Below are 9248 nucleotides of genomic sequence, written 5' to 3'. Positions count from 1 at the left end.
TGCTCTGCACCCTATGAAATATTATTGTTTATAGGCGTAGTATTTTACAGTAAGCAAAGATTGCCACTTGGGCACTCTGAAATGTGCTTCACCTTATAGTATTACTACGTTCATCTGTTTCCACTCTCGTCTGTAAGAGGACGCGGATCATCAATAATGGAACTGAATTATACGGGGAATCCACGGCAAGTATTTGAAATATGATTTCGAAATATTCGTTGTTTCAAGAACTTCCTGATAATAGTAGAGGTCAGGGTTTGCCGAAGTGTTTTCCTCGGAGGCCCCCTGAGCATATGGCAAGAATGTTCGAGGACCTCTTAGCCGCAGAACATAATATTGCATTCAGTAAACAAAAAAGATAATTTTGTAATAACACCATGTTTGATTTTCTCGTATAATTTTCGACTAATATTAAACTTATTGGAAAGAGTAATTTAACTTCATTTACATAAAGATAATTCGTATATGCACAGAAATTATAATACAGTCTGTCACTTGCCTATAATTACAACAGTCTGGTTCTGGAGGCTTAGTTGAAAAAAATCGCTTGTTGCGGTTGTTGGATCAGTGGGATGGATGGGGCTGCTTTACAAGCGTAGTCACTCGAACTGAAGATCATCAGCCTGTACATCAGCTCTTTTTCTGAATTTCTTTTAATTAGGGTGAAAGGGGATTATGTACAGTTTTACCCGTATGTTGTGATGACAGCCATTAAACGCAGTCGGGCATAGAGGACGTCATGGACCAGACGTGGAGTTGCGATAAATTGATGAGAATTCTTGGAGATAAACGTGCCACTCTGATTCTGCACCCATATCATAGTTAAATTTATCTTTCACCTTCTCTCTGGCAAGTTACTTGGAGGGAGGATCAAAGAAGGGATTTCTGATCCTTAAGATATTCTCATCCAGAGGGGTAAAGAGTGTGGATACTAGCCTCACAGTCACATCACCTGCACTACCTTGTATTTCTTATTTTTCCGCTGCTAACTTGTGCCATCTATCGGCCAAGTTAAGAGTTACATATACTGTACGTAAGTTACACGAGACATTAATTAATGGTCTATGAATTGTGTATGTACAATAACATTTCACTCTTCAAATACTTACAACTTATTGCGGACCTCTTGGATTGTCGCCGCGCGCCCCCAGGGTTCCGCGGAACAGAGCTTGGGAATGACTCGTATAGGTGGCGTTGTACTCTGTAGTCCTTGGCTTAGCCGGAGGATGTGAGTAATACAAGTTTTGGACTGCTGATCGTATGACGCCTTGTCCAAAAGGAAAAAGCTTTATTGAAGGCTCGTTTACATTAGCGTATACCAATAGGAAAGAGACTCCTCTCTAACCATATACTTCTCCTTGATGTAAGTTATACCGCCTTAAACGAGACCGCGGAGCTTATGTAAAGTCCGCAGTATAATTGCTGATAAGAGCATCGTAAAGTCGTCATGCTTAGCGGGAGTAAATACACCAGCCTAGCATTATTGACCCAGCGAATGCCGGTACAAGTCTCTCCTCTACACGCTACAAGCGCAAGAGAACTTCAGCTTTTACTTAATGGGAAATAAAGAACGGCTAAAAATAGCGCGGGTTCCGTTTTATTTCTACTCTAGAAAGGTCAGCGGTCGGTATTTCAGCACTCTGCAAGGCCGGTCTAATGGCTATTTGGCACGTGAGGACACACTTCACTTGCCGGGCGTTGCGTGGAAGTTCGGTGCAACTCTTCCCCAAACTCATTGATCACGTGATAATATGATGCTGAGATCAATTGAACATTTAACTTTCTGGACCGCATTATACAACAGGTGATGTTGAACCGCCCCAGCACAACTAAACTGAAAACGCAATCGAGGCCCGATAGATGTAGCTTCAGGACGAACACCCCATTGTTCGATTTCAGGTTCATATAGTATAAATAACAGAAATAAACCGCCTGTTGACATTTCTTGATGGATGCAGTATTTTTGTATCCATCTCTTGCCACAGGGCAGAGCAAACTGTAGCTTTCACCGAAGTCCCAGTCTCATCCATGGCTGTGACAATATGGAAGCTGCTCGGGGTGTGGGTGGTGCTGAATAATGACATCCAGTGTGTCTGAGTGTTATGAAACGTGTTGCTCATAGAATCAGTCGTGCTTCAGTAGCACTTTCTGGTCGAGTGAGGAAAGCAATGGCAAACTACCTCACTCCTCATCTTGCCTAGCACGTGTCGTTTGGGTTCTGCCGTTGGTTTGTGCGATTTCCCTATAACTGCATAGCCTCTGATGGCACTATTTGAGGATCCAACCAGCCTCTGGACTGAAGACCTAACAGACAGACAGACAGACAGACAGACAGACAGACAGACAGACAGACAGACAGACAGACAGACGACTGAGTTAAAGGGAGAAACATATGATGATTTAATGGAAAACATCAAAGGATATTATTATAATATATTAACAATGCAGAAAAAACCCTTGAAAAAAATGATAGATTTTAAAGTGAGTGATAACGACACATGCACGTGCAGAGCGGGCGGCTCTGTATTCGGGGGACGGAGAGGGGCTCGTGGCCACCGTCGACTGTCCTGGGGATGGTAAGTTGATTGCCGAGCCTTCTCATCTTCTCCGGCGTCACCGTCTACATGAAAACATTTAGTAGAATAGAATGAACAACGTGAACCGGGTAAATGATTGTTAGAGGGTTGGCCGGACTGATAAATAATTTGAAAAAGAAATAGTTGGATAATTCGCTCTGTTCTCATTTGATCGGCTGTTGAAGTTAGGCGATCAGACAGCCGGCGTTACTAAATCTGCACGTGGCTGAAAACCATGTATTTGATGCTGATTTCCCGGCATGGCTCCCTAACGGTAGTATAGCAGGTTCACGTCCGCGCTTTGTGCAGGGTAATATAGAGGCAATATTAGAGGTACAGTAGTGAGGTAATGAATGACACACACGATTGGCATGGCATGAGGTTTTATTGGCACCAAAAAGACCAACAGATGGCATAACAATCGAAGTTTAGAACAATAATACGATGCTCTTTATAACGCATGCTCAACAATATCTGTAGTCGAGGGACATCACTGTACAGTATGGTCAGAAATTGCCGTCCGATTTTCTCTTTTAGCATCCCTAACGAGATCGGACTTGCGACTTCTTGTATACTTCATTCTGGTGTAAATGTCATGCCAATCATGTGTGTCTACCTCTCGATCTCCAATATTCCGTGAAGTATTCCCTCGTCAAATGTTAACAGATTTTCGGGTCAGCCTGTACGTAGGTGTACTTACAGGAAATAGTTTGAAGTGAATTAAAGTGGCTTCAAAACTCCAAAGATGCCATTTTAATTGACCCAAAGTACATAAACTCCAGTACAGTTATTCTCACTTGCTTCATTGGCGTCCTATTCGATATGATAACTGTTTATTAACCACACAGTTTTTCTATACTTTTCCTTATAATTCGTACTATAAACTCGATTCGTGAGTTGGGGGTGGGGTTAGGGTCGCATATCTTTGAGGTTTCATTTGGGAGGTGGTGGGTTCAAACCCCACCATCAACAGCTCTGAAGATTGTTTCCCGTGGTTTACCAGAAAAATGCTGGGGTTGTACCTTCATTAAGGTCATTGTCGCTTCTTTCCCATTCCTAGCCCTTTCCTATCCCATCATCACCACGACACCTTTGCGTGCTGCAGTCTGCGGGCAGAGTGCTAACGACTTCGCCTCATGTAACAACGCCAGGCCCAGCGAGAAGCAACGTCACAGCAGTTGCTCGAAGCGACCTCCACCGGCGCGATGCGCGTCCACACAGTAGACCACACTTCTTGGCTTTCTCTCCTCCATATCGATCTAGCCACCTCCTTGCGCTTTACGCCTCTGAAGGCTGGGAATGAATGTTCAAGGCATGTCGCTTCCGTCGTCTGCTGGCCACAGGAACTAACGACAAGGTCGCAGAACCCGCCAGGTAACCGGAAGTAGTCGCCAAACATCAACACATTCCCGTGCCAATTTCCCTAACGACATTATGTTGTTTACTAGACAGCGTGGAACTGAATCACTAGGCGAGAATTTGGCATATCTTCATACTGGCATTTATCATCAACTAGTACTGAACACTCTCTTCGGCAGTGGAAATTACTAAGTATCTGGAAATTAATTGGAAATTTGTACAAAACATTAGCATATGTAATGAATAAAACTTAAATTTCACATCTTACATACTTGTTGTCGGAATGGAATCACAGCAGGTATTATGGAATTTCATCGAGAAAGAATCAAGCAAACAAAATTCCACTTCGCCTGAATCATATATTCAATTTACTAGACATTTCCCAATATCAACGGCAAGTGTTGTGTGTCGTGCGTGTAAAAGGTAATGTTGTCACAGACGATCTGATGCCAATGGCAGGTTTTCTCAGTCGCCAGAACACAGGAATAGACGTTCTTAGTAACCATGGCGATAGCTAGAGCGCCCTGTATGAACGTGGTGAATATGACACAATTACTTCGCTGGAACGATTTTAGAAATAAAGATCATGAGACGTTCATTGTGAATTTCCTTTAAAGGAGAGATCAAATTTTAGTTGTCGAAACGTAGTTTCCTCAATATTGCTCTGAATCACAGAGGGAGGTGCGGTTTTTGTTCAATATATATTAGGGATTGTATCTCGTACAAAGACAGTGAATTGGCTCCTCTTAAAACTTATGTTAGAGGAATAAGAGGGGAGGAAATCATAACTAGACTTACAGCTGCTGTACCGCGGCCGTCAGCGCAGCTGAGCTGACTGCAGCGCAGGCCATTGCTTCCCAAGTTGCGGCTCAGTCTGGTGGGTGCTCACATACTCTGATCTTGTGTCGGTAGTTACTGGCCTCCTGTCGTACAAAATTCCTGTACCTTGGTGTCTCATAAGAACCAGAAAGGTAGTTACTGGGCGTTAAAACCAATAGTATTAAGAAACGAGAGCATTAAAACCTCGGAAGGAATGGAGCATAGGGAATTTTATTCACCCCCATCATTTGCTGTAATTGGATCTTAACTGTCTCCTTAATACCAGTTGCGGCCATTTGTGGAGGTCTAGATATAGAACTTAATTTGACATAAATATGTCTTATAGGTGGATGTCATCCAAAAATTTGTGTACCGTAATGAGAGGAAATGTGTGACGGAAGTGTAACCATAGCAACTAAGCAGGCAGTGATTGTTACCTAGCGACCGTGCAGGCCGTGACTGATAGCCGGCGGTAATCTGAAATTAGCAGTCATTGATGGATAGCCATGACCGAGAGACATATTTATGATCATTTAATTTTCGCAAAGGCAAAGCAGTTGCTAACAAAGAGAAGATCCGGGTTATACCCTCAGTGCCATCTTCCACTGTTTCACGAGGAGGGAAGCTTATTGTCGTGAATAAGGGAAAGCTCCTGAGTTTCAGCCCATGAAATGACGATCTCTCCATTCACATCTTCTTGAGCATATCCCCAGACGTGAGTACGGCTGTTAAAGTCACCGATTACTATTGACTTTGTGTGTTTACCAAAATTTGCATGTGGCGAGAAAAAGAACTTTTTATTTGGAGGCTTGTACACAGATGTTGCTTAGCTCCACGATGATTATTTCGATGCCTTATCTTCAGTATAATGAGCACTGCTGATCTGGAGATCTGGCTTTACAAATACAGCACTGTCATATTTCGCATGAGGCCTTTCTGCAACTAAAATCATTCCTGAAATCTTTGGACGGTTCTGATGTTCATTCCTATGCGTTTCCTGAATGCACAAGACGTCACATTTCTGATCTTGGCATAGTTTTTGTAAGAGAGCTTCTTTGGCAGCTGACAAGCCTTCAATATTTATGGATATTATTGTCATGGATGGCTCTGAAAAGAGAAGTTTCTTAAAACACATTTTAACATTGATTAGTTCTGCTTCTGGTGTGAGAGTATCAGCCGTCTAGGAAGAGTCCTAGTCCGTTGCCCAGGAGACACCTGGATGTATAACAATATCACATGTAAATACACCCTACTGGCAGGTTTCTCTCGTGTCCCCCGACAAATTGGAAATTTCGCCTATATTAGTCTATGTTAACGAGCAAAGGGCCTAAATCTAGGCAATAGGGATGGTTGTTAAAATTTCTTGTAGACAGGGTTACCCGCAGTTTCCTGAAAGGTAAGTATATAAAATTTGGTTCAGATTGGTGGAACTGTATGAATTTGTATAGGGGACGGACGGACGGACGGACATTCTGCTTTATATATATCGATTTTAAAAAGTGCTTCAATAAACATTATTAGAAATGTAAATTTGTATTCACGTAGTCATGTAAATTAAGGTAAGATTAAGAGAGTTAGACCACGAACCTGCTACGCAGGCGTAGCAGGGGGAGAGGTGATACTCCTACGTGGCGCGTCCCAGGTGGCGGATAGGGGGGTCCTAACCGGCTTGCCGGCGGATTTGAGGGAAATAAAATACCTCTCGCGGACCAAACACCCCCTGTGGGTGGGGAAGGCTGACGAATAATACACCCACGGTATCCCTTGCCTGTCGTGAGAGGCGACTAAAAGGGGCGACCAAGGAATGATTGTATTAGAACCATGAAACTACTTTTGATTAGTACCATCACGCACGGAACACCATCGGTCGCTTTTACTTGCGAGTAGTACCACTCTGTTAGGTACTCCATAGTTTTATGATTCGTAGCACTCGAGTGGGGTTCAGTGTGGGTTTCCAGTACCCGTGTGTCGTGCCCGTGTGTGCAACACCACACGTCTGGGCGTAGCCTGTGAGTTCTACCACTATACGAGCGACACAGTAGGTCTGCGTTGCCAGTGATTAGTACACCTAGGTGAGGAACCTCATCGGTTTGCGTTGGCTATGAGCGGCGCCATTCTGTGAGAAACACCATAGGTCTGCTTTACGTTTACGACGTACAATACTTGTGAGTAGTACCTTAATGTTTGGAACACCGTGAGTTTACGCTACCTTTGATTAGTACCGCAGCTTGAGAAATATCATGGTTCTCCTTTACTACCGATAAGTGCCATTAGCATCATTGTGCTTTATAAGTGGTCCCTTGGTCACTAATACTATTATTTACAATCTTTTATTGAGTCTGATCCACTGTTTTTTTTTTGTTTTTGTTGTGTTCATTCCATCCATTCATTCTTCATGACATTTTTTTTATTTTGGTCAATGGATGCTTTTCATTTTTTGTCATCTCATTTCGTACCATTAGGGGCCGATGACCTCGATGTTAGGCCCCTCTAAACAACAAGCATCATCATCATCATCATCATCATCAATAGAGTTAGATTGTTATTGCATGTGTATATACTGCATAAGCAAAGAATAATTTCTTATAGGTCCTATGAACGAAAATAAAAATATAATTAGAATCTCGCCACCGCCTCTAAATCTTATGAACTTAAAATCACAAAATAAATCTAGTGTGAATAACTTTAATCCCGACTTATCGCCGAGAAATTCTGCGGAACGTCAAGAAATAAATTGTTTCAAGTTAGTTTCCTTTTATGTGAAAAATGAAAATGAACATCCATAGCCTGTTTCTAGCGATTGGACAGGGTCAGGATCTTGCGGCGAGGATACGAATTGTCCCGGCTGCCGAAGCCTGTCGCACTCCTCTGGAGCAATGATTAATAACCGACAGATGGAATGAAATGATATTGGAGAGTGTTTCTGGAAGGAAATATGACAGGGAGAACTGGAGTACAAGGAGAAAAATCTGTACCGCCTCCGCTTTGTCCAACACAAATCTAACATGGAGTGACTGGGATTTGAACCACGGAACCGAGCGGTGAGAGGACGGCGCGCTGTCACCTGAGCTACGGAGGTTTTTTTTCCTTGCATGCAACTTATATTATTAAATGTAGCCTTTGGTTTTGTATATTCACGTGCACAAATTTGTTTGTGCTTGTAGAATGATATTTGGATGGTTCTGTGATGATTAAACACAATAGTAATAATTGTAATCGGTGATGACGACATCATGTGACGTGTACGCTCAAGGTCTTTGAAAGATGGTACCGGAAATTCCAAAAAGACAAGCACAAAAGCTGCCGTATTTATGGACATCTAAAGGCGGAAGTAATGTCTTATATTATTTTTACGCCTGTTTTCTCTGTTTTCCAATACATATCTCATCCGAAATCCCGTTCAGGACGCGGAACGAAAGGATATAAATACGACACGATTTGTTCGGTATATTGACGAGTGAAACAATCGTTATGCTTCGACTGCTTGATCCATGTTAAAGGTACAGGCCTCAGACGATCACATTGTTACTAATTCCACCTGCAGTATTAATACAACAATCGTTTTAACTACGATACATAGACTTATCGTATGAGTTTGACATGTACTTACTTTGCGCGGGTCGAGCAGACGAACCTGTACGGCCTGCACATTCAAACCCACCAACAACTGTCGATTATCCGAACGTCAGTTATCTGAAGGCACATTTTCTCAGGTTTCTTTCCATAGTTGTCTTAAAATGCACATCTTGGAGACATTGTTCTTGAGCTTTGTTGACACGTTAAGAACCTATTCCAACATTTGTGTCTCTCTTAAATTCCAATAACCGTTTCAGAGGACATGATGATGATGACGATACCGCCGTTGCGCTAGGAAATCCTCTATGTGATAATATTTTAGCTCAGAACTCTGACGAGGAGTGTTCTGTCATCTAAGGTTCAGTGTTGCATGAACTAAAATCAGCGACTTTTCGTTGTGTGTGGCGCATGTGTCGCGGGTCAATATTTCTCCCCTCAGCATTGTCACATAGTGGTATTTCGAGATGCAACATGTTTTTAGAGACCAAGCATCAAAGTAATCTTTATTATTATTATTATTATTACGTAATTTCCAAGACAATGACTATTACTTTACCTAATATTCACTGGTTGTCTGACGAAAGGCAGTTTGTTCACTAATTGTTATTCAGTTCAGAACAGTTTTTGAGGTTACTGACTCGAGATCAGTAGCGTAGCCAGGATTTCAGTTTGGGGGGGGCCCATTTATTTTGATAGGTGACCAAACTTCCAGAGTTTAGGTGGTATAGAATACCTAAAAAGGAAATGAGTGTCCTTGGATCCAAGTAATAGTGGTGGATTCGTGCGGATTCCGGAAGCTAATAGTAATCATCATCATCATCTTCTTCTTCTTCTTCTTCTTCTTTTCTTCCGTTTTTCCTACATCTGTGGGGTCACGGGTGCGAACTGTGTCGCACATGTAAATTTGGCCCTGTTTTA

This window comes from Anabrus simplex, chromosome 8, assembly GCF_040414725.1.
Source record: "Anabrus simplex isolate iqAnaSimp1 chromosome 8, ASM4041472v1, whole genome shotgun sequence".
Lineage (NCBI taxonomy): Eukaryota > Metazoa > Arthropoda > Insecta > Orthoptera > Tettigoniidae > Anabrus > Anabrus simplex.
This window is presented reverse-complemented; position numbering follows the sequence as displayed.